The sequence below is a fragment of the Nilaparvata lugens genome, chromosome 1, assembly GCF_014356525.2.
Source record: "Nilaparvata lugens isolate BPH chromosome 1, ASM1435652v1, whole genome shotgun sequence".
Taxonomy (NCBI): Eukaryota; Metazoa; Arthropoda; class Insecta; order Hemiptera; family Delphacidae; genus Nilaparvata; species Nilaparvata lugens.
The window spans coordinates 63,914,746-63,941,731 of NC_052504.1; the positions used below are offsets into that span (position 1 = coordinate 63,914,746).

The following is a 26,986-nucleotide window of genomic DNA, read 5'->3' on the forward strand; positions in this document are numbered from 1 at the left end:
TCAATGTGTTTTAAACATTGTTACGTCTGGTCACGTGATGACACAGAGAAGCAAGTGAAGACGTTGCACCCAGTGCTCAACTTTCTACGGTTACAATCTAATAATTGTTCGACTACAACAGAAATTAGGCAGGGCGGAATAAAAACTGCAAGCGGCAGGTTTTAATTGCATGGAGGAGAAGTAAATACTCGTATTGCACCTGTGGAATGTCGGCGTCGCGGCGTGGTGTTTAATTGGCATGAGCTGGCTGCTCTCTGTCGTTAATTAACGACCTTTTTGACCCAGTGCCAGTCTGCTAGTAGCCGCAGCTACTCAACTGTCTACTGCGCATGCGCATTCCAATATCTCGCTTCTGCTGGACAGGAAACCAAACCGTCGACGACGATGATGCTTGTTCCTATTCTGAGTTTCATCAAAAATTCAAATTCCTACAACGCGAGTCACTGATCTCTTGTGAAACTATTATTAATTTCGTCACACTACTTCCAACAGAGACCCACCCAGCTGTTGCCTTGTTTGCTGGAAGAAATAGTAGCTCAAACATTTTTAGTAACTTGAGCATTGTATTTATGTTCATTTCAAACTACTGCATGACTGCATCTGGACTGGCTAAAGTTTTCCAGCGTCGCTGTGATGATTGTTCATATTGCCATTCGTTAAGCCAGGTTTTCACTTGTAGAGTTGGTGGTAACTGGCATACTAACTCAACCGAGCTAGCTCTAATCTTATTACTTGGTCGACAAGCTGTTTTCACTATAATTGAGAAAAGTAGATGAAGGGTGTTGTCTAGTGAACATAACTAACCTTAAAATGTCAATACGGAACATTCATTATCGCCATTCAGCCACAAAAGTTTTACAAAAAGCATTGATATATAATTATGCTTAAAATTATAGTTTAATATGTTTTTAAACATAATTAATATGTTCTTACTCTTGATAGCCTACGGCACGACTGTACTTTACTGTTTTCATTAGCAAAGTAGTGGTAGAGTAGAGTGAGAAGCGGTGGTGGGGGAAGGTAAGTGGTAGAGTTCTATCTTTGATTATGTATACGTTAAGGATATTTGATTATGGTTACTTAACGTATCCATAATCAAAGTTATCAAAGGTACTATCCCGTATGTTCTCGAATCGAATCGAGATTCGTTGTGATACGTTGGTAAGGATTACTATAAAGACAAGAGCTTGCAGGGAGTGAACCAACTGGATAGGCAATACAGTTCGTAATGCAGCTTTAAAACAATACTTCCACAGATCTGTAGATGAATTTCAACTAATTTTATGGAAGAACCATGAACTCGTTATTCTTCATTGTCTATTTTTATGGATTACCGGTAGCTCTTGATATTACCATTTTATAATATAGAATAGTTCCTATTCTAGGATTCATATAAATTTCAATTCTAAAGCAAGTTTACTACGTATCTCTGATTTTTATGAAACATAATACAACATGAAAAATGTTGTAATAGAAATTTATGTATTTCTTAATCAACCTTTATCGGAATATCTGTTGCCTCCCGAGAAGAAGTCGTGTGTGATTCAAGTGTGAATTACTTGCGAACTCATGTAAATACGGCTCTTCTACAAAACAAGAAACAATAATTGATGTTAATTCGAAGCATGAATTTATGTATGTATCCGATTTGCAATTGCAGTGCGGTGTGTCCCAATAGAAGTGAGTGCAAGTGGCCGTTGCGTTGAATGTAGGCCTTTTGGAAAGTAAGGTCTCACTGGCGGTGGCGGTCTTCAGGATCGATTCCAGTAAGCGCAGTGCTTGTTACGAAAGTTGTATTGCTGGCAAGGCCGTTACAAGCAGAACGTCCTTGCGACAAGCTCACTGTTTTTCTAACTTCAATTATTGTAGGTGATTTAACTGCTTGGAAAAGGAGGGTCTCCACATCCAATAAAACAAAATAAAACTTTGTCCAGAGCGCTGGTTGAATAATACCTTTACTGTTATTGAATCTCATTATTATCTATCTATCTCATTGTCATGAATGTTTTACTTTCAAGGATGATGGACTATGTTTTGTAGAGAAACACTCAACTTGCGCAATTTCGAACACCTGCTCTTTGTGAAATTCAATTTTTATGTGGTGGAGAAAGAGAATATCCCAATACATGTAAAACTTTGCTATTTACTGGTTTTATAGTTTTCCAAGCATACATTTATTACTTTTTCCAGTCGTATCTAGCACTTCATCATTAAACTCTTCTACATCAAGCTCTTCATATTATATTTTGATCTGATACTCCGTAATTTGGTCCGAACTTCGCGTAATAAGGAATATTTTCATTACTGCTTCATAATTCTTCAAGCATATCTTCACTCTCACCACTTCGAGCCTCAAACTAGGAATTTACACTTCTGTTGTACAGGAAGTTTCGTTGGGTTTTACAGTTTCAGCCATTCAATAGACCTGGATGTGATACTTACTCTATTGAAGTTGTGTTTCAGTTACTTCTGTACTAAATCAAAATGAGCGCACCTGATCTAAAAGTCAATTATAAGGAATGGAATCAATGATGAAAGGTGAAATCGACTTAGTATCATAAATTCACGTTAACAATATATCCTTTATTGTTTGATTGAAATATCCTAAAAATATAGAAAATGCTTGAAGTTGATCATTCAATCCAATGAGATTCATTTCATTGAATTTTCGCATAATGTTTCGAGTTTTTTTCCAGAAATTTTTCTTGGTTGTTATTGATACTGATGATATACGGGTGGTATTGATTTTGAAATCATCAGTCATGAGTGTTCAGTTATTTAAATGATCTACTTGGTTTTTTAAGATTTTCCAACTGAAAGTAGATGTTTTTAAAATATAGAATGATGTGTAGATGTTGAATGGTGATGCTTCTATGATTGCAATTTACTCAAGGATATCAATAATAGCAATGAATATAATTTCTACTACATCATTTTCATGAAATTTTCTTATTATCACAACGCACAATCTCATAGAAACTTGCCAGGACTACTTCACTGATTTTCATGGGAAAGTCCAACCTTGCGCTTGTAGTTTCAATTTGATTTTGATGGAAATTAGATGAAAATAAACTCCGGAATAAACAAATGACGTTCGCTGTGACGTTAGTTGAAAGTTTTTCCGGAAAGAAACATAGTTAGCAGAAGCCCTCTAAGCATGCCTTTGTAGGGATTCGCTTTCTCCCTGTTCGCAACAGTCTCTCATCTCTTCTTCTTATTTGTAACAATCCATTTGAACGTGATTTTCTGTTTATTTGTTAACATTCAAGAAAATCCTCTATTAAGTTGTGATAGCTTGTAATGTCAGTCTCAATTCTCCAACTTCCAGCCTTGAAACTTCGAAGTAGCAAATTCTTATTCTCGTCAACTACTTCAAAGAGAAAAGAATTAAAAATTTCCAAGTGTCTGAAGCTCTTAAAAATTGTATAGTGAAATTTTCGAATGAAAACTCACTTCATAACGCCCTCCAGTTATGTTGAAAATCATTTAGCTGAATCAACATATTGATATAGTATATATGTACTGAAAATGAATCTTTAGAATGCAATCTTTCTTTACTTCTTTATTGAGAAAAAAAAGTTGTGATCTCGTGGAATTGAGTTTTCTCTCTTTTTTAAAACAATTTTCATTTTGATATTTTCCGTCATATCTCCTTTTGTATTTCTGTTACATTCAAAAACTGTTGGATTTGTCTTGGCTTGGGTTAAATTCAATTTGGTTTCTCTTCAATTTGCATTCATCCATCATACATATTCAATTTTATTACACATAATTAATTATCGTGAGCTTTGCTGAGGTGACCATGGAACGCTGACATTTTATTATACTTGTGCGATGATGTTTTCTGGGGTGATTGACCTGTGGTTTGGTGTTAAAAGCGTACATTCTTATCACATGCAATTGTCTGATACAGTACAATGAAATCACCAGGAAATGTATTTCAACTCATGAAAAAAAAATTAATATTGAACACTTTCTTTATTCTACGTTCCCAATCATTCAATTTTATCAATCGTTTTCAAATAGAAGATAACATTATTCAATAATATTTAACAATTTTTGCAGCAGAATTTCCTTCTGATGCAAGGGAGATTATGTTCTGTTATGTTTACTTTGTTCTACTTTCAGGGTGGTCTTCTCTACCGTGAGATACATTTCAAACTGTCAGCATCTATCAAAAATGATAATGCACTCCATTCAACCATGTTGATGGTTTGAAGAGAATATCACTGGTGGTAAATGTCTCTCATTAGGTTTTTCAGGAAAACTCCTAGGACAGATTGATGCTTTTTAGCAATGATTTTTTTGTCAATTCCTCTTCTCCACCCATCTTAACCCTTCTTTAATGCACTTTCATATTGTAAACAGCTTCATATACAGCTTGTCTAGACGTCCAGACCGATTTCTCATCATTGTCAATGAATAGACAATTATTCTTGAAAAAAAAAGATCCCAAGAGAATTGTTAACATGGCAGGATTACAAATTGGTCTCGTTAAAAGCTCCAATTACTTCATTGGAACCCTTCATCAGTGTAAACATTCAACACAAGTTCCCATCCAATCATGTAATTTCATTCTATACACTGAGTTTTATAATAATTTGTATACAAAAATGGAGCTTTGGTAATGTGTATCGCGCAGGACCAGGGATTTAGCTTGCTTGCTACAAATTCCCGAATATAAAGATTGAACAATCTATAGATATTTGATTTGATTTGTAGTGAAAAAAGGACCAGCAGTTACTAGGTAAGGCTCGTATGATCGCAGTTCTTTCTGATTATTTTTGAAACATTTTTAATGGTATGAATTATAACTAGTTTATCGCAAAGTACTTCTTCACCAATAGCAAAAATCGACAATTATTTATTGGGTTTCTTGAATACTGTAGTAATTGCAATATTCCAGTAAATATCAATATCCTATACTCTCGAGCTATAGGTTTTTTCATTCTACAATGACATTTAAAAAGCATGATGTCATATATTGTCATCCGGTATAGATGGTATTCTGGAACATAACAGTACAATTCAGGATTTATGCTCCACTTGCATCGTAACTTATTGATGAACAGTTCAGCTATTGATCAAGCGACAACAAATCGAATTTAGTACAGTAGAAGTATCACAGCGCTGAAGATTTAATTTCCGTAGCTACTTGCATTAAACAGTAGCCCCTTTTTGCCACCAAAATGGGAAAGGTTGTTTCAGTATGGAACATTTTTTGAAAAAAGTTACTTCTTATTTCGAATAATTGTTTCTATTTTTGCCGGGATCTCTCCTGGCCAGAGAGTATAGACTATAGAATGTAGAATTACATTCTATACTCACTGCTCCTGGCTCATGAACGATTGCATCACAAACACAAAACCATAATAATTACTACGAAATAGAAATTATCATATCACCCTGAACTTTGCTTTTTCTTTTTTCTTTTCTATTGTTATTGCAATAACATTTATGTTCCACAGATGTATTCTATTATAGAAAGCCGTATTATGCTAGCAGTTTTGGATATATAAGGGTCAACTACTAGTATATACAGAGGTAGTGTTACGTACTCATATTCTCATCATTTCATTTTTCAAATAATCTAGTAATCCAGAAATCCAGAATTCAACATAAGAATAACTGCACTATTATTTTTATTTAAAGAATAGAATAATTTTCTTCCATAATTTCAATATTATTTGGACTATTATTCACTTCTACCCTATCCTATCATAATGTTCATTCATGTGCAGTTCAATATGTACCTAATGTAAAGTGAACTAAATTTATATAATAAAAATATAGAAGGCGTAAAACATTATACTGAAGGTCAAAAGTAGGTACCGTACTGAAAGTTGAAGCCCACAACACAAAACATTTCCTCAAGAAATGTAATGTAGTTTCCATTTCATCCTACTATTTTATGGTTTCTTTTCTATATTAATTTATTTTTTATGTTTTCAGGTGAATATTCCTTCCATATATCCCGGACAAGCATTTTACTATCCTTAATCGGTGAGTTACTGAAATTACTTTGAGTATCTTCTTATTTAGCTTCAATTATTCGATTGCTAGGCAGCTTCCCATCGTTTTCTGTCCAGTCGTCCAGAGCTAAAGTTTTCAGTTGGATGTAGCTCTGGATCCCCAGATCTCTCGTAACATGCTTCAGATATTGAAGCCGGGGTCTTCCACTTCGAGTATAGGCCTAACATTTGAAATTATTGTGTGAGTCCGACTTATTTCAGTCTTTCTAGGCTCTAAGGAGTTGTTAAGAAGCTCTTTTTCGTAGTTCTTTACCTCTGCAGTCTACCTACTGGTTCCACATTTGATAAGTAAAATTTCCAATAGCTCAGCAAAAACTTTGTACTGATTTATGACGAAAATACAAATGAAACACTCTTGTTTTTCATTCAATAACTGCACTAAAATGTATCAGTAGGCTAGATTCAAGTACAATAGTGACGGAGCAAGGTCAACAGACTGCCCATTGTATAATAAGCACAGCATAGGCTAATAACACACCGCTGTGTCACGCTATCTGTCACACATTGTCCAACGAGATCCTGTTTGCTGCTTTATTTAGAGGCCAAATACCTGGCTGTGTGGAAAACCAGCTACGGTTATTTCGCTATAAATTTTCTTCCTTTATTATTCATGTGGTTTAAAATTCAAACACCAAGCAATTGAGTTATGTTCTGCGCATGTAGAAACACCGATCAGGTAAATTCTAATCGAGAAACAATTTGAACTAGAACTCTTCAGATATGTTATTCTGTATTTAAACGGACATTTTACTCGTTCTAGTATTATATAGACAATTTAATCAACATGTGTTGAGAATATCACCTTAATGTTTCTAAATACAAGTTGATATTATCGTATGGCCTTTGATTTTTAGGAGTGATGTAAACAGATTTAGTATAAGCCTGTACAGGAATCGAACATTGATCAATAGACTCGTAATACACTTTCAATTTTAGGCTATACTATACAACTTTTGGAAATAACTATCGCACTAATAGTAGCCTATCCAGTGATATTAGTCTCAGAACTCAATAAAATTGAAACATCCCTTCTCTGTGGATGCTTAGTATTAGTGTCAGACTTATTGTCAGTCAAATCTCTATGACTAAAATTAAAGCACTCCAAAAGTTCAACAATCTCAAGTGCAAGTTCCAAAATTGGTGTTATTTTTGGTTCAGATTTGCGCTATTTCATTACAATTCTCAACTCTACTAATTAGTCTACTTCTCAATTCTACAGGATATCACTGAACTCTTTGAGATAACTTGCAAATATTTTTAGTAATATTACTTTTCTGCCAATTTTTTCATTGATAATCGCAATTTTATATTTTCTTGAGATTACGTTAGTTATGTATGAATTTACATTCAATGCATATGAATAATTTCGTTTCGGAATCAGACAAATTACAGTCATAGTCTGTATCTTAATTTGTTTGACGGCCAGAAAAAACTTTCCAACAGAATCTTCTCAGAAACTCCTAATTTCGCCTAAATAGCTTATTGAAAATGTTATCTATCAATAATGTATTTAATGTATTGATATATATTGCATCTCATTTTTTTACAGTATAAAGTCATTGTCTTATATTCACACAATCTGTAGTATCATCTATACAATAGTTCCCATACCTGAATCAATTACCGTATCTGTAGTTCATTTTACATTTTATAAAAACATATCATATTAACAAATTGGGGAAGGGTCAATCAGCCCAAAACTGTCCCTTTCACAAATTTTTATGTAAATTGTCCCAGAAATAAAAAGTCATTCATTACATAACATTTAGTACAGTTTGGAACAAGGATGAGATTTTTCCGATGTATTAAGTAAATCAACACCGCTGAATAGATGATGTCCATAGAGATTGTGGCAATGGAGGGTGGTTGATTTGCATCAAGTGCATTGGAAGTTGAGTAATGCTGGACCGGGGCGGACGCGAATGGAGCCCCGTTTCCTGTGTCATTCGCCTGCTGGATGCTGGATGCTGGACCGGAGGCAGACTCAACCCAGTTCTCTTTCTCTCTCACTCTCTCTCTCTCTCTATCTCTCTCTTTCTCTGCTTTGAGTCACACATACTATTCATCCTACCATTGCTGCTGCATTTACTACCCATTAAACGAATAATAGACTCTCTAATAGTCTGAACCTATTCGCTCTTTAATCTCAAGTACAATCGGCTATTCTAAAGGCATTAGCTTGAGTAGGTAGTATTTTATTTGTATCCAAGTTGTTCAAACGATCTAAAAACTAAATGTTGTCGTGTTATGTTACAAATCTGTGATATTTGTGGTAAAAATATTTGAAACGCATGGAAGTGATATATGATTAAAGGTGACCAATGATCATTTGACTCCATCTTTCAGTCTCTTGAATCAAGTAAGATACTGAAGACTGATGATTGTTCAATAATATCTGAAATAGGATATTTCTATCTATCTATCGTAGCATCTATCTAACTAGGTTGGTTTGACAATTAAGTGTAGTGACACATACATAGATCTTTTGACATCCGATCTTTTAACGTACTTACACTTTCTATTAGATTTATTTAATTGGCAAACACATGATGTGCATCTGCACAGATCATGTGTTTGCGAAAATCCGTTCAATCTGGTAGGATTTGTAAGGATGGCAAAAAATCGATGTTTGTGTAACTGGCTATCACACTATGTCTGTCTATCACACTATGAACGTTGTTTTGTTGTTTTCTATTACGGTAGTAGTGAAGAAAATCAAATCAATCTAAGATGGGGGTGGGGGTGGGTGTTGTTGGGGATCCTACTCTAATTCAAAATACTACTTTACTATGACTTGAAAATCTGGTCCGCCATCATGAATCTGTCATTTTGAATGCAACTTTATTTTATTCTAATAGGAAGGCGGTCATGCGATACTTTATTCCGATTCGGAATTTTAAGACAAAATTAATGGCGAAAACCGCATATCGATATCTCGAAACAGTTTCGAAGATATTCACATTATTAATCAATACTATTCAAAGCAGAATGGAAAGAAAAAAGTATGAGAACGGTTTAGTATATCGTAAAACAATGTGATTTCAAGGTGGGTGTGATTGAGGATCCTACTCAAATTGAAAATACTACTTTACTATGACTTTAAAAATCTGGTTCGCCATCTTGGATCCGCCATTTTAAATGCAACTTTTTTTTTTTGAATAGAAAGGTAGTCATGTGATACATAATTTCAATACGAAATTTCAAGAAAACGACTTGATATTGACAAACCAATATAATACATTAGAACAGTTTAAAATACTAGTGTCGGTTGTTACACCATAATTCAATCTCAAACTCAAGTAAGAATTTACTAAAGATTGATTATTGTGTAACAATTGAAATTATCTCTAATTATTGAAATAAATTAGTGGTTTTGTCAATATCAAGTCTTCAAGTAGTATTCGCTCAGTGAGCATAATAAGCTGATAAGCTCCAAATCTGACTAGCTCATATAATTCAACTCGTTCAGATGTCATAGTTCGGTATGTTAGGAGTAGAACTGACTCTGATATTATACTTACTACATTGATATTATACTAGAATTACCATATTACCATTACCATTGGTGAAATCACCAATCATGTATTAGATTCTAGGCCTACACTGCGACGTTGCAATATCGTAGGCCGGGGCCTTGTATTAGTGCTATTACACTAATCAATACTCAATTCCATTTGAATGGGATGCTGTGATGGCAATTCCATATGTGTTATTACCTCAAATTTTTAGTTTCGTTAAACATTGCTACAAAATCTTTCTCCTGGAATTGACAACATATCAATTGATTTCAATCATTTTAATATTAGATTTCATAGGAATCATTATTCGTCTTATTTTTTACAAGCATATTCAATAGACATAGACAGTAGTAATTTTTCGATAATTTGAGTGGATACCTATCGAGTAGGCTAGAGGGAAGAGGGTAGATAACTATTTTTCCTCCAGATAAAATTACACCGCTTCTCAAAGGTATTTTGTTCTATAAAAATTTGAAATTGAGATTCTAGCAGTTCTACTTAACCTTAAAAAATGTACTTTCTTAATAATTTATATTTATCAAGTTTTATCCAACACTACTCAAGTTGCAGCAAAATTTTTGGAAGAGTATCAGTAAAATCACAATGACGGAATCCTTGATAGATTTCATACTACTTGAAAAAGTTTATACAGTTTAAACCTCATTTCCTTGAAATGTAAAAATCCTTAACAGCTGTTATCTATTATACTCGTATAATGATTATGATATGACTGGCAATATCACAGGTTTGAATCATTGATGTAGTTCTCCTCATGTAACTTGTTTAATTCCTTGTTTAATGCCTGGGATCACTCTCGTGTAATTTGTAACCATGTCAGTTATAATACTGTGTAACCATGAATGTCCAGAGTCTAGTCATAGCCTATTAGACTGAATACAATGTTGTACTTGCATATCATATAACAATTTACATACAAACAGCCAATTACTCCCGTCGTAGATACTCATTTACGTCCCTATGCTATTCAGAAGCTGATGATAGATGGACTTGGTTGGTTACAGTAAGTAGCCAATAAGGAAACGTCTTATCATTCTTATTGTGATCTTATGTGGTAATATGCGTATGAATTCGATATGCAACTAGGTTAAACAATGCGCAACTTCTTTCTAAGAAAATTCTATTTGAATTTTTAAGTAATTCAGAGCTATCCTTTCAATATTTCGAACTTGAGGCATTCATCATATTTACTCATGTCAGTCCATTTTGAAATTATTATATTTCTACATATGCATTGTACCTTAATGTACATTAATTTATTTTACCAATTTTGATCTTACCAACAGTTTTGATCTTGCTCTTGTTCTGATATAAAACTTTTTTGTGTAACAAACTTTTAGCACAATTATTTTCTAATGATTAAATCCCACTTCTGACACCAATGTTGTAAATGTGCTTATTTTATTGACACTTAATTCATTAAAAGTTTACATTTAGGAACAAGATAAAAATAAAAATACAACATCATCTTCTAACATCTCTTATAAAACTCTAACTAGTTATTTACTTGTAAACGTTCATTGCTAAAACAGTCACCTTGGCAACCGTGCTCACATGATATCCACGTAGGGCTAGCCTAAATCAATACATTTATTCTCCAACATGAATATTCTTGGGCCCATTACACATAATTATGCATCAAACGCGGTATGCTATAAACACAACATGGTATTACAGCTATACCCCTCCAGAGATCCCTTACGCAAACCAATTACTTCTATATTTCATGTGTTCTGTATCGTAACTTGGCTCGTCACTTCCCACATCACATAGTTAGGACGTCTCAAAATCCTTATTTAAATTGAAATTAATACAGCTGGGAGTGGACAGAGCAGAAAACATCATCACAACAGATTATAATACCCACCTTGATCGATAAATTCGTTGGTGGTGACAACCTGTCTACTGTTCTTGAAATCTGTAGGCACCATTACACTAATTAACCTTTTTTTATTATTTTTTGAGCTATCCAATAATCCTCTGTATGTAATAATTATAATAAATAAGATTCTGAATGCATCAAAATTACTGTTTCCTTTCTCTTTATCAAACTTATAATATGCAACTCTGATTTGCGCACAGGCATTTTTTGCCCATGCAGACCATTTTCTAAAGATTTATCTAATAAAGTGTATTCATGAGGTTGTTTTTATTCTTTGGTGTTGTTTTATAATGATAATGAGTACATAAGATTATTAAAGTGATTTTTTTTAAATAAATATCTTTTGTCTGTCAACCAACACAAAAGCAGAATAGACATCACTTAATAGGGAAAAATCCACTGGTTAGATTTGATCAAAATACTCAAAAATTAATACTTCATAAAATAATATTGAGAATCCAATCAATTGAGATAGCAGCATTCGCTTTTAATATTGAATATTGTGATGAATTAATAGGTTTACTCGGACTCTTATGTGTAGTATCAATAATCTCTAAATCTATATAATCGCTATGCAAGAATTTTTAATATTCATTTCGACCCGATCTAAGTAAACTTTATCAACCCTGAACAAATATGTTCTGCGTTATTTGTTCATTTGCTTAACATGCTTTATTCTAAACTTGAGGTTTGCACAAACATTTTTAAGACTAACTGAGTTGCACATTGGTATGTATAAAAGGAATATTCATGTTGCATATTGTATGAGCTTCTTATAAATGCATGATGCGAATTGGTTTGGTAACTTGAAAAGGTGAAACGCAATAGTCTTTATTGAAAAACTTGAAGTGTGAAGGGTGAGGTCGAGTGAAAGAGTGAAGGAAGAAAAACATGGCAAATAAAAAGAGTACCTGATCATGCTCGAGTGTGTGGAGAACAAAAAGAGCTGATAGAATTCGAAAAGTTGAAGTGGAAATAAGTAACAAGATCTTTCAGCCAGAGAAAATCCACCGTTGAACTTTTTGGAGGGGAGAACAAGAGCTGCTCTGCACGATGAGAGATGGTGATACCAACTTACATGAAGAGCGAGAGAGTGTGTGATACAGTCATATTACATGGAGAGCGAGTGAGTGAGTGATAATTGAGTGAGAGTGAGGAGTGATGGTGGTGCCGGAGGGTCAGTCGACGACCTTGGATTCAAGCCGACCTTGACATTTCCTCTCGCTATTACTTTCCTCCGCTTATGAAGTAATTTTATTATTCCACTCTGGCTAAATCACAAAGACGTTCCATCGAAAGTGAACTGATAGATTAAGAGAACGGGGAACGTTTGAATACGTGCATATCTGATGGGCTGGCCGCTAGCCGATGGTGAATGAGAATTAGCTAACCGATGATACAGTAATATTTGAATAGCATTAGTATGTCTTAGAAGCAGATTTGAATAATAATGTCCGGTTTGATATGGAATGAATTGCCCACACTTCAGGTAGGTAGGTTCTGATTCAGACTTCAATTTGTTACACTGATGAAATTTGAATGTCCAGGTCCCATTGCAAACTATTTTCCAAAAAGATTTTCTTCATCAGTTCAATTAAATCATGCATCGAACTCTGAAACGTATGCATAGAACAGAATCGTGACTTACCAACGTAGACGATACAGCTATTTATTATGTTTTCCAATCACAAAGAAAAAATTATGAGAGATAAAAAAAAATACTAATAAACAATCACCAGAGAGTCAAAATTACGATTTGACTTATCAATAATTATTTGGTGGAAAATAAAATTGATATATCAAATGTATTTTGAAATGTAATTGATCGAGGAATAAGAGTTTCGGGTGATTACCTGTTCGTTTTTCCTAAATTTTAATTTACTATTTTTCATTACCAATTTTCGTTTATTTGTATTATTATTATTGAATATAATCGACTTCGAATTTCGAGAATATTTCAAATTTAGCAAATTTTATCTAACTGTTGAAACTCTTGTTGTTTGCGAATAGAAGGGAAAACACAAAAGCTTCATCGGTTTTGCAATACAGCATTTCTATCACAAACTGATTTTCTACCTCATCAATTTCTATCACAATTAATAAAATTTTTTCATCCATACATAGCGTATTTGTATTCTATTTTGTGGTTCAACTTTTTCAATTCAAGTCTATTCGTTAATGTATAACCAATCACCGTTTTCGTATTTACTGGAGATTATGATTATAGTGGATTATTATTAGTGGTTTTTTGACAATTTCTTAGTCTTTTTCATTCATTATGATTATAATTGGAGTCATTGAATTTGTAAAGGACATTTGAAATATTTTATTGGTCAACTTTTTGCAATATATTTCCAAAATTGTTCAAGTTCTTGCCTAATCACTTTGGTCAATCACCCCCAAGTCAAATACCAATATATAATTAACTAGCCGTCAGGCTCGCTTCGCTCGCCATATCCGTCTAGCCAGGGGGCTCCGCCCCCTGGACCCCTGACTGGATCGTCCAAGAATGAAATCAGCAGGCTCGCTTCGCTCACCTGCATTTTTCATTTGAGCATTTTTATCATAATATGTTAGGACAATCCAGTCGGGGGTCCAGACTAAACGGATATGGCGAGCGAATCGAGCCTGACTGCTAGTAATATAATATTCCCAGGATTGAAGTAGCAGTGCCCAATCAATTTCTTCAATCAATCTTCAACTTGGTGCCAACCTAACAAAGACAACTCAACTTAATGCCAACCTGACAAAATTATTAATTTAGTTGCCAGTTAACAACTGTTTCGAAGAGGTACTCTATCTAGATTATAGTTCTATAGTAGCATATGATATGGAAATTTCAATTATAATTAAGAGATTGGGAGAAGAAGAATATACATGCTAAAAGACGAACTTTAAACCCTTAAAAACAACCCTTAGAGTTAAAATATTGCCAAAAGATTTCTTAGTGCGCCTCTAAAGGGCCAACTGAACATACCTACCAAATTTGAACGTTTTTGGTCCGGTAGATTTTTAGTTATGCGAGTGAGTGAGTGAGTGAGTGAGTGAGTGAGTGAGTGAATCAGTCAGTGAGTGAGTGCCATTTCGCTTTTATATATATATAGATTTATAACGAATTACCTGATGAAAACTTTGATTAACTGGAAGTACTTGTCTCCTGTGAGTTCAGCCCATAGCCGATCGTAATGTTCTGATGAATCTAACAACACTCTAAATATATAGATTCCTCTCTGTAAAATAGTCTTTCTCATTCCGACAATTGAGAAAACAATGTATTAGCGATTGTCAGGAATTTCAGTTTGGCTAATTTAGCTGTCGCATCGCAACCACATTACATCAGTGTAATAACAATGCTTGTTGTTGAGCTCTCTGTTATTAGCACCTACCAGGAAGTTCATTTAAAAGGAATCCGTGTAAAATTATCACCTATCAACGTCTGGCTTGTCTTGAATGTCTATTGATCATTTCTCAAACTTCTGTCAAGATGAATGGAGTGATGACTGATGATGGGATGCTACTGAATAAATCAAATAATTTCTATTAGGAAATGAGAATGCGTATTCGCGCTTTGATTTCAACAACTCCACTTACATTTCGATGTAATATTGAAAAATATATTCTACAAAAATAGATTGTAGAATTTTGTATTAATTTATAAAACTTTATATGTAAACATTCTCTATAAATGAGTATTCATTGATCGGTTTCATATAATTCTCTCCAAAGAATCTTTGATTAGTATAAATCAGCCTCATCCTCTGGAATGATTGGTACAATGTTGATCCTATCAAATAAATATTCATATTAACAAATATTTGATTCATATAAAAACAAATTATACATACAATATCAAAATTTGGGAATGGAATAGTTTTGGGCCTAGCCTGTTGTTCCTTCCTAATCACATTTATATGATTTGTGATTGTTTCTACGAATACATAAATAAATTAATTAATAAATAAATATGCATTTATATTTCCAGCAGCTGATAATATTGATATTACTAGTGTGACAATGACAATACAGTATAATAAAGGTATATAATATAATATAATATAACAATATACACTATAAAGGTGCGTACACCGTACAGCCTTATGCGCAACGAGCACGTGCACGTGCATAAGATGATGATATGCTTATTATAACTGTATTCTTACTGTTTTGGTACAAATACAGATATAATTAGAATAGCATCAGCAGATGAAAAATTGAATGCGCGTGTACGAACCTCTTTATAAACAACAGGCTTTCGCTCAAATATTTTCCTCTTATTAATACAGCTCAGAATAAACAATATTAACGAAATATGAAATTTTATATTGCTCTATGAAACAGCAACTTTTCAATAAACTAGACCTATTCATCCAGACCTAGATCATAGAAAATGGATGTTGTCACTGAAAACTGCATTTCCTCTGATTATTGAACATCTTCAGGGCATTAAAATGACAATTCGTTAATGTTCTTGAATTTTAAATAAATATATATTCTAAGTAATTTCAACCAGTTAGTACATCAGAAGCCTCTATAAATGTAGTGAATAGTGAATTGAAAATATATTCCATGAGTGTTCTGATAATTATGAACATCATACTCGAGGCGCTATGTGACACTGTATTCCAAATGTGTCTGTAGTATTACTATAGAAAACAGATAATCTACAATTCGATGACAAAGGCCTATAAAAATTTGAGTTACAGGCTTTCTAACCTAGATCAAGTGAATGTTTGTGTGCTAGTTGCGTGGGCACGCACGTTCACTATACGTCAACCCCTCGAGTATTCATTGCAAATTAGGCTCTATCTTATTCAATGTTTGTCCAGCATTCGCAGTAAATTACAGCAGAAGACAGTAGTTGACAGTATTCTCCTCTCTCTAGTGTTTTTCCAAGAAACAGGTATCCCTAGCATCCAGACAGTTATGTAACTTTATTCAACAGCCTCTCTGCTGAATAATGTTATGGGCCATTGCCTGTCTAGTCTACCAAGTAGACTTTTGTATAATTACACATTTAAATATCTGTTTGCATTTATTTTTGAAGGGGATTGAATGATCATCCGATTGAAATGATGGCTCATAAATCTTTCAAGAGTATTCGACCTTGCTGATTAACCTGGGCAACTCACGCTTCACTAGTCTGTTAGAAGATATTGCATAACGAATGTTTCCAATCAGCAATGATCACTTCCAAGATGTGCAATCGTATCGTAACGAGACTTGAAAAGTTTGGAATTATCATTCTAGAAATTAGTCTCACTTTCATTAGTTTTTGGAATTGAAATTTCAAAAATTAGTTTCGATTCCATTCTATTTATAGAGAAATTTTAGTTGGACAATTTTCTTTTACTAAATCAACATTATCAGTTGTATGGTTCATGAAAATGTCTAGTTTGAGTTTATTCTCCTGAATAATTTCCTTTTCATAGTTTGTTCTTATCAAATAATTTGGTTGAAATTTTCTCTAAAAAAACTGAAGTTTCTTGATACAAATTGTACTTTGGATTAGAAGCATTCATTTTTATCAGGATATTGAACGAGTAACTAATTTCCCATTGTTATCTATGTTCAATTAAATTCTGACTAAATCTAAATAGGATTTTCATGGAGTAGCGAGATGTTCTCTAATGGCTTTTGACTCTTTCAAATGAAAAGCAAATAATACAGTACCGTACAGGCAATATGATTTTTCTTGTGCCGCTTTTCGATTTCCACTTCTTAATACGAAAAGCTTGAGTGAAGTGATTTTATCGTTTGCCTGCGTTTTGCATACCAATGGAATCGTGGAAAACTGATCGTTTTTCTCTGTTTCCTCTGACATAGGGTCTCAGTCTGCTTTTTGTACACTTGGTTTCGATTTTATGTGGCCATGTATATAATAATACCTATGAAATGTCATGATCAAAAAGCGTGCTTAAATCTAATCATTTCCAAACTCTTAAACTTTCGAATGTATTAATATCAATGACGAACTAAGTTATCGTATCACGTTATTAAGCAGCATTTCTTACATGAAGTTCAATTATTGTAAGATTGGATGAAATATTATTTCTTCGATGGAATCAACCTGTGAGTTGCATAAATATAAAAAATAATAGCAATTTCAATGAGCTGTTTGATGAAATTATAGGTAAGTGATTGTACTAATGTTTCTATTTTCGCCCTTGGGGTACTCCACAAATGACAATAATAAGACATAAGGTCATTTTACAAAACCTGATTTCCCCTGTTTACTTTAATCTATTTATTGTTTGAATAAAACTGATTGCATATTTTCATCTATCATAAGGATTTCATGATTATTGAGCAGTGTCAAGGAAAACTTTGTAGTATATTCGTCTCTTGGTTTTCTCATGAGGTTTCCTATAATATGAATGAGTTTATTTCTTGTTCTTCTCCTCTCAGCATTATCCCCTGTCATTTTTAAACAAAGTTGGATAGGAATATTCTATCAAAATTGCTGTAGATGGAAATGTAAGGCTTTCAAATGCTGAGTTGAGTCTATATTAAATCAATCACTATCATCCTCCTTACTTTTGTGAAGTAAGTTACTTTGATGAAAGTGAATCTTTTTCATAAAGGTAACTCTGAATTACGTTCAAATTGAAATCCCTGTAAACATTTATCCTCTTGAGACTTTATCTGAAATTTTCACGCCTACACAAAACCCATTCACTAAATGCAACAGGACAGGAGTGGGGGAAATTTGACATGAGAGGCTCATTTTGTGGGGTGAGTGAAATGGGGAAAAGGGTTGGTGTGGGAATGACGTCTGTGGAGCTATGACGTAAGCAGTGTAGCAGGATCAATATATTTGGGTTTCATTCATGAGAGGTTTTCCGGGACCTACGTCAACCTCATCCCATTTTCGGTTGTGAGAGTTAGTATCTGGATAAGGATTTAATGGACTGACTTGCTGATAATAAATGCACTTCAAATTGCAAATGTGTGCTTCGTCGCTGCTGTAGACATGTGTACGCATTCATTGCTACAACTCACCAATAATTCACAAGTGAGACATGTCACTCGCAATCATTACCTAGCCTAACTATGTTTTCAATATATTATGTTCCTTAAGCTCCAATTAATGCTTCATTTGATCCAATCCGTGTTATATGCCCTATTTACATTTTCTCTGTATTTTAATAAGAAAACAAAGATATTGTCGAATTTCACCAAAAATTTATTAAAAACTTTAAAACAGAACCATGGTTTCACGTAGTTAACCAACGCATCATCAGCTGTACTGAAGAATGAGGATACAGAAACATTCTTAACCTAATCTTGGTAGTCTAGAGCTCCTAAATAATTGGGTGGCAATAACTAAAGTAATGAAAGTAATGAATATTATACATGATATCAAAATATATACACCTTTGTAATTATTCTCTAGGTAAAATTAAATTTTCTTTTAGTGAAAGGGATAAATTTTTATTTTTATTTATTAATTTTTTTTTATGACCACTCTATACAGCTGGTCTGTTACTCTGTCTCTGACTTGGAGACTGTCCATCATGTCTTTGGTATTTGGCTTGACAATCTATAGGCTATTTGAGAAAAAATTTACTTGAAAGGTTATATTTCAAACCTTTAAAATTACAGCAAAATAAAGTTTAACACAAATTTCAATGATAGAAATGAGTTGAATTCCAATGTCCTAAATTCAATACAACAGTCCTATATAATTGGTTACATTATAATATTATGTACCAGAAAACCTTGAGAAATAAGATGGAAAATATACAGAATGGCCATATAGGCTACAATAGCTCATTACTTACAAAAATGAGGAACTGTATTTCTCTGTATTTTTTCACTTTTTGTGTAGTTGAGAAGTTGATATTTTGATAATTATTCATATTGAATGAAAAAGACTAAGAAATCGTCAAAAAACCACAGATTTCTTGATACTTAGAAAGACCAGTTTCGGTTATTACACCATTGTCAATCTCTGATAAACTGTTTATCAGAGATTGACAATGGTGTAATAACCATTCCGGTCTTTATATGTATCAATAAATCTGTGGTTTTTTGACAATTTCTTAGTCTTTTTCATTCAATTTTCTCTTTATGTTTTATCACATACTCTCTGTACATATTCTATATATTATAACATTTTTTACGAGGAGTTGAACAACCTTAAATTTGATAACTCACAGTCGCCATTTACCTCTTGTGAAAAATTTAAACTCTCACACGTGAAAAATATTTTTTATCGTCGTTGCATTCATGCTTGGTTGCCTTTATGTCTCAGATTAGGCGCTGTGCAAGTGCAGTTCTTTTGCTTTAGCTGCCTAGATGTGATGCATAACTCCAGCCTTACATTTTGCAATGTAGCTAGCACAATCAATATTTGACAGTATATTTGAAACTGATCCATTCGGAGCTATCGAATTATAATGATTTCCTATATATCTTTTGTCGTCAGCGTTTCTATAACTTAGTGGAAAAATTGTTTAAACTATTTCTTTTGTCTGGAGATTAAACTAGAGGGATATTAGTCGACGTGATAATTTGTTGGGATAAGCCAGTCATTTGTAAATTCATGGAAGCTATTATTATCATCGTCATCCAGTTGTTATTCGGGCCACGGCTGATCTATTCTGAATGAATGTCATCATCCAAAACACATTCAAGTATTTTATTGGTGATCATTGGATAGGATTTTTATTGAAATTTAATTTAGGCTACTAGAACAGAAATCGGAGAAACTGTAAAGAAAGTTTGAGTTCGACTGAGTCATTGTCAATATTGTAGAACCGTTCCCAAATTGAATAAAAACACAAATATGTTGTCAAATTCTACACTGTTCAAGTGTACCAAACAAAACAGTGTAGAATTTGACAACATATTTGTGTTGTTAGCACAGCAGGAGCCAATGTATCTGTCGTTTATTCAACTTGATTCTGTACAATTACCTTATTCTCCTCATCTATATTCATCTACCCATCGCTATTTAACCATAGTGAACTCTATTTTTGTATTCCACTTACCCATTTTCATACGGACATTAAAATTCTGTGTTAGATATTGTGAATTTTCTATCGAACTTCGTTTCTCCCAAAGCTTGAACTTAAATGTATACACATTTGTACTATAGAAATGAAGCAGAATTTATTCGTTTTAAAGTTTATCACTTATTTTCAAGCTTACCTATGTTCCTGAAATTTATCTATTTCTGCTTGCTGCTAATTATCTCTTATCGACAAGCGCTTATCAACCTCTTTTGGCTGTTATAGACTTCTTTTCGGTTATCGTGTTACACCATAAATCGTTCATTCGCTTGCTATGTTACCTCCACTTATAGTTTGAACAGCAATTTTAAAAATATATTTTATAATGCCCGTTTTTCTAATTTCGTAGTTCATTAAAAAAGTTCATTTTCATTGTCTTCTATTACGATAACATTTTAATCAAGAACTCAATTTTCTGATAAACTGTAGATAGTACATTCATTGCTTATAGTGCCTGATCAGTTTTCTGAATTCTGTGAATGGGTTTCGAGAAAAGCATAGAAATACTGCCAAAAATTCATGCTAACTTTACTCTTACTTGAAAGGATAACTCAATGCTAACTCAAGTTAGCTTAAAACCAAGGTTGAAATTAAGCTGGCTATTAGTGGTTACTGGTACTTCAATCTATTTCATCCTATTCTCCCAGCTTCTTTTATTACTCTTTAACTAATGAATGAAAAACTTCGTGTATATTTCTTGAATCCTTTAAAAGACTTGGAATATAGAAGTATTTATCATTATATCAGCATGAAACCACTTCTCACAATCATGAACTAATGTTCAAGAGTCCTCTCGTTCTCGACAAATATGAAGCTCAACTGTGATAAAATCAGAAACTGTGATAAAGACTTGTCGCAAATTGCGACACTCACGTGACATGACGTGACGTGAGTCTGCCAGATGGGTTAATATCATTTTATAATATTATATGATTTTATTATAATGTTCACATTGAGACAAAGCTAGCACGTATGAACATTGTAATATGACCATATATAATATTAACTCATTTAGCAGACTGACGTCACGTCATCATGTCATGTCACGTTGCGTCTTAATTTGTGACAAGCCTATAACAGGTGTCAATAGATTGAATGGTGTTGTCAATTGATGAGTCTTCTCTAAATTGATTGAAATGAATTAAGAATAGTTCCAATGTATTCTCCTGTTCGATGTACATGAAAAGGAACCTGAATGAATATAGTCTGAATGGTGACATTCATAATATTATCCAACTAGAGGAAGTTAGAATGTTAGAATTGATTCTCACCAATATGCAAGTGTAGGAATTGGAGAAATATGTCTATTAGGTTATTTAATGAGCTTGCCCATGAAGTGAGACTGTTGAGTATATCACTATTCAAAATACACATAAAAGACTTACTTATCAAAAATAGTATCTTAAGTCACAAGGACGGGAAGGAGCCTTTTGCAGGCGAGAATGATGTTTCTAGTCGAGGCGTTAGCTGAGACTAAAATTTCATTCGAGCACTGCAAAAGACATTCACATCCATTCCAAGTAACTTACACTATTTTTTGACATTATTCTAGAAAAGAATAATATTGAGAAACAGAAAACATTACCTGCTTGTGCTAACATTACTACATGCATTCTATAAACATAACATAGTTTACAAGTTTCGAATTAGGAATTTCTTGTTTGTAGTTGACAAAACTTCCTCCTGAAGCGATAAAAGACGGTTTGTTTTCTGTACCAGTTTTGCTGTTCCTAATAAATTCGGAACTAGGAAACATACTCGACTGTAAAGAAAACATATGATTTTATTAAAGTATATAGTATGCTGTAATGAGAATCATATGTTTATTCGTTCTACAATCAGCTGTTTACCGGCTTGATTTCATTGAATTTCTTATTGTCGGATCCTCATGGTATAAGGACCTTAAGTTTGAAATTTCAAGTCAATCAGTTAATTAGGAATGGAGTTATCGTGTTCACAGACATACACACACACACACAACACACACACACACACACCACACACACACACACACACACACACACACACCACACACACACACACACACACATACACACACACAGACCAACACCCAAAAATCATGTTTTTGGACTCAAGGGATCTTGAAACGTATATAAAACATGAAATTGGGGTACCTTAATTTTTTTTTGTAAAAAGTAAAAAGTAAAAATGCCTTTATTCTGCTAAAGAGTTTTTTGAAAGTTTTAGTCTTCTTCTGTTTAAGAGCTTATTTGTTGTGACTTATGCATCGGAAATACTGATATAGCCTACCTTTAGGCTCATAATATATTATTTTATTAAGTGGACCCTGTTTCAATAATTACTATTGATTTTAATACTGCTGTTTATTACTATTGCCAATTCTGTTGTATTAATTCCTCTGATTGTTTTTATTTTATTGTATATTTGACGTTTGTTGCAACACCTTGTGTTTTATGACAATAAAGATTTATGGATTGATTGAATACACAACTTATTGGCATTTTCATGCATGACCGTTGCAAATCGTATGCAGTCTGCCATCTACAAGAATCATATCCAGAGAGTATTACATTCTATACTCTCTGCTTATATCTCGTTGAAATTTTCATAGTAAAGAAACTTGGAATATTTAGAATTATAAATGATAGGCCAAATTAAATACAAGATTTTTCGAACAATTTATTATTGTCTCATCCAATCTGAACACTGTACCTCTAACATGACAACTGACAACAAAAAATGCACTTCTTGCATTATAATTTACGGATTAACGTGGATATGTAGAGTGACAGATTATTGTTCTGGCTTGGCTTCTGTGGAAAAATTTCAAATCTTTTTATGATGCTGGTAGTCTTGAGAATGCTCATGTTCTCTCAATTTTGTACTCAACCTTGGAATAGTTTCAGCTCTTTCACGATGATTTATTCAAATCTCCTGCCTTTCGCTTGGTAAAGCAAACATAATGTTGAAACGGGGTGTTTAGGGAAGTGGAGCTGTGCGTGTTAACAATAAGATGTCGTCTGAATTTGTCTAATCACCATTATTATTTTAGGATTGCGCAATTGCTAATGGGTTAATGCTGGTGGCTTACTACAGCTACAGCCGCTTCGCTCTGGATAAGAAACAACTTTCCAATGGTATTTCGTCAAATCTTCTGCTGGGTAGACAGACGACGACCAGTTCTAGTCAGCAGAGTAATAACTACAAGCACAACTGCACGCTTGCAGCCGTTTCAACTCTGACATGTCTACTGAGAGACGTGTTAGTTTCATACACAGGTAGACCAACGTCTTTGTCCTTTGCCAATTACAACCGAACAGTCGCTGCTTTGCCTTTACATTAGCCTTTCACCGTTCCTAACTGCATCACAACCTTCATTTACGATCCTCGGTCTCAACAATGATGATAATTGATAATTATCCAATCGAAAGCCGTTTACTTCTTCCCTTGATGGGTGACTGATGCTGCTCCCTATAGGCTACTACTACTCCATACTGCAATATTTATTATTCGAAATAAATCAACCTAAACATTAACAAATCAATATTATGAACAAAAATTATGAATTTCGTAAAAACTGTAAAACTGACAATTTCATAAACTACTGCAATTTGATAGGATGTTGCAAATTATTGATAATAAAAATCTTATTGAATGGGAGGAGTTACTTATTACATAAACACCCGACCTCAATGAACTCTGATCCGCACATTAGTTACATCTGCAATGTGCCCAACAAGTGAAAGGAGGAACATCTTTGAAACTTTATTCCATAATGGCTGGGTGGGGGGGGGGTGAACTGAAGACTCCGCTACTAGGATCAGTATTACATGCTCAGTACTTCATTATTACTGGAAATTAAATATTTCGATAGTGGTTGGAAGTCCGTGTGTCAGTTATTTTCATTACTCGACCGGTTTCATTTAACCTATGTGTCTTGAGCTATCAAATAAATTAAATTGATAATTTGATTCTATTTTATATGCGTAATTTGTAAATCCAATATCTCACTAGAAGCCGGTTTATTTAGTAATATCACTTATTTTACTTACTTATTTGTGTTCACTTACAAAAGTAAAATTCATAGTTCATACTTGGTTCATACTTGCTCGTTGAAGCTTGAGCTAATCACTGATTCCCAAGCTAATTTTGTATGTAGTTGTTCGTTATTTCATAACCCATGTGTCTTCATTTTGCTTTTGCTCGTGATTCTGTAGTCTCAGATAATATTCCACTAACAATTCATTGTAATCTTGAAAACATTCAAAATAATCTTCACTTTCACTCCTCGAAGAATCAGATTCTACATCATCACACTAATTAATTAATTCTAAACTATTTTGAAACTGCTAAAAATGTGATTGAATAATACAAGAAACAATAAGCAGTCAGCGATCTATTTCGATATCCCACAGGAAAACGTATCAAGCTGGAATATTATCTTCCAATTCCTTTTAAGAATGATCTGAAATGATCTCTTACTTCAAATGAAGTCTCATAATACTCATACTAGTCGTAGTATGCAAATTCCAAACAATTGGCTCTTTCCTTCACAATCGTAATAGTGATAGACTTCATAACTCCTTGTAGGCCTATAATAAGTTCATGAGTGTCTCTCTGCCATAAAGCAGTTCATTCACATTTATTTCCGCAATTATTCTTGCAAGCAACATGCTGGCTTCTTACCTTCTTGTAGTATCTGCCCAACTCATCATAGTGCATTGCTGGATTCTAATCTCGAACAAGATTTCTATTATGCAGCACTCCAGAATTGATGTTATCGACCGTTTTCTATCTTCATGCCACGCATAGTTATTGAATAATATTTATTATTGTATGTGGTGAACCAGGAGAAAACCAGTCTCTTCCCACAATAGACGTTCAATTCCAAACAGAGATATGAGTGAATTTGATTAGATAACAAGCAGAAAGTAGACTACAATATTAGAAATGTATTCATATTAAATGAAAAGATTACACAGATTTTGACAATTTCTTGGTATTTTTTTTCAATATGAATAATTACTACAATATCAACTTCTCAACTATTCAAAAAGAGAAATGTATTCCATTGTAAAATTGTGAATTACAAAAATAAATATATCAAAAGAGAAATACATGAGTGATTGAAGCTTTGTGACTGTGTTATTTGGAAGAAGTTTGTTATTTGTATTACACGTATGTGTCCAACTGACCATTGATAATGCAGTATAAAAAATATGACTGTTTATAGAGGTAGGTCTCATCGATTCTAAATATTCTAAATATAGATTTTCATTACTGTGATCCTGAATTCTGTGATAATGGTTAATGAAGTCGGTGGGTGGACTAGATATTTCATTCTTTCAGCAATTTATGACAAACAACGATCAATTTTAATACTTATATTAGGTGGCATATCGCCGTATATTGGTGGGTGTATAAACAACAAACACTTGTTGCAAATGGAAGTAGAATGATATATATGGCATGAAATGTGGAAATGTGCGGGGGAGCAGCTGCACAGGAACTCCTGAGGTTACAGTTGGTTACGCAATTTCTGGCGATAGCGATGCTAACCGATCTGTTGCTCTGAATTTCGAATGTGAAGTGGAGCCGGGTGTGAGTGGGTAATGAAGACCGCCCCCCTCACTTGGTGGGGTTGAAGCGCATTACTGACCCGGAGAAAGATGTTTCTGTATTTTAGTACTAACCTCACACAAATTCAATGCTGGAATTAGTGTGTGTTAGATGAGTGCGTGGGCGATGAATGGAGTAGCGGGTTGAAATCAATACGAACTTTGTCGTCCGGGGCAGGTGGTTGCGGGGGGGAGTGGATCTAGTAGTGTGGAGGGGCAGGTGGTGAAATGGACTTCATCCCTGAGGCCAGAGCCGCGCATATCCACCCACGGATTTGCTACGACGCAGTTTCACCCTCCAACCCCATCCAAGCGTTGTTCTAACTTTTGCGCTTCATATTTTTAGAATACTACGCGTTCCACTACGAGCGTTACCTCTAAATTTAGACCTTGCTCTCTGTTTTGTTGATAAATCAACGTAGCTCGATTATTGTGATAGGTACGGTGATTGTACTCGCTTACTACGACGCATCCCCCATGAATCTCACAATTTCTCTCTCTGATTTCCTTATTGCACATTTTATTTATATCGCTCGTCAATCGAATCACTCTTGCTTACTTTTCTACCTCAATAATTTTAGAATGTGAAAAACTGGAATGAGTTAAACTGTAAAAGAAAAAGCTTATCATAATATAATATCAATGATTAATTACATAATTTTTTACTGTACAGTAAGAGAGTCCTCACCAACTGCATTGCTTCTGATCCTGTTTAGGCAGTGGAAAACTTGAAGTTCCGAAACTTCAGAAAATTCGAACTCATTTTCTAGAGCGTTTACTCGGAGAGTGTCTGCATATGCACGGGCACCCTCATCACTGACTGGGACATTGCAGAAAAAAGAGTTGAGCTCTTCAAGGCTATGAGTAATGTTAGGCAGTTTCTTCTCTTTACCCAACCCCATACTTTTCACGGTTCTCCAGA

The 26,986-nt window shown here is 33.9% G+C and overlaps 1 protein-coding gene and 1 long non-coding RNA gene across 2 annotated transcripts in view; both read left to right on the top strand.

Moving 5' to 3' along the window:
- The window catches only part of LOC120353889, a 37,183-nt gene extending 10,999 nt beyond the window's left edge, over positions 1 to 26,184 (top strand). The window contains exons 3-4 of the long non-coding RNA XR_005572675.1: positions 5,953 to 6,003; positions 23,499 to 26,184. This is a non-coding gene — a long non-coding RNA (uncharacterized LOC120353889). The remainder of the gene's footprint in view (positions 1 to 5,952; positions 6,004 to 23,498) is intronic.
- LOC111055337 (terminal nucleotidyltransferase 5C) overlaps positions 1 to 26,986 on the top strand; it is a 93,121-nt gene that overhangs the window by 45,050 nt on the left and 21,085 nt on the right. The window lies entirely within an intron of this gene.